Here is a 434-nt window from a genome sequence, read left to right on the forward strand (position 1 = left end):
AAGGAAATAAAATCTAGGCCTAAGCGGCTAAACCAAGCTGTCCCTAACCATGTGCTTGTGTCATGAAGGTCCAAGTGAAAAACTTGAGACTGAGTGGTTAAAGTCGTGATCCAAAGCAAAAGAGTGTGCTTAAGAGCTCTGGACACCACTAACTAGGGACTCTAGCAAAGCTGAGTCACAATCTGAAAAGGTTCACCCAGTTATGTGTCTGTGGCATTTATGTATCTGGTGGTAATACTGGAAAACAAAGTGCTTAGGGCCACGGCCAAGACTCAAAAAAAAAAAAGTAGCTGTGTTCAAGAATCAACATACTTAACTAGGAGAATCAATAACACTATCTGAAATTCTAAGTTCCTAGAGAAGCCAATCATTCTAAACTTCAAAGGAAAAAGTGAGATGCCAAAACTGTTCAGAAGCAAAATGCTACAAGTCCC

This window comes from Arachis duranensis, chromosome 3, assembly GCF_000817695.3.
Source record: "Arachis duranensis cultivar V14167 chromosome 3, aradu.V14167.gnm2.J7QH, whole genome shotgun sequence".
Taxonomy (NCBI): domain Eukaryota; kingdom Viridiplantae; phylum Streptophyta; class Magnoliopsida; order Fabales; family Fabaceae; genus Arachis; species Arachis duranensis.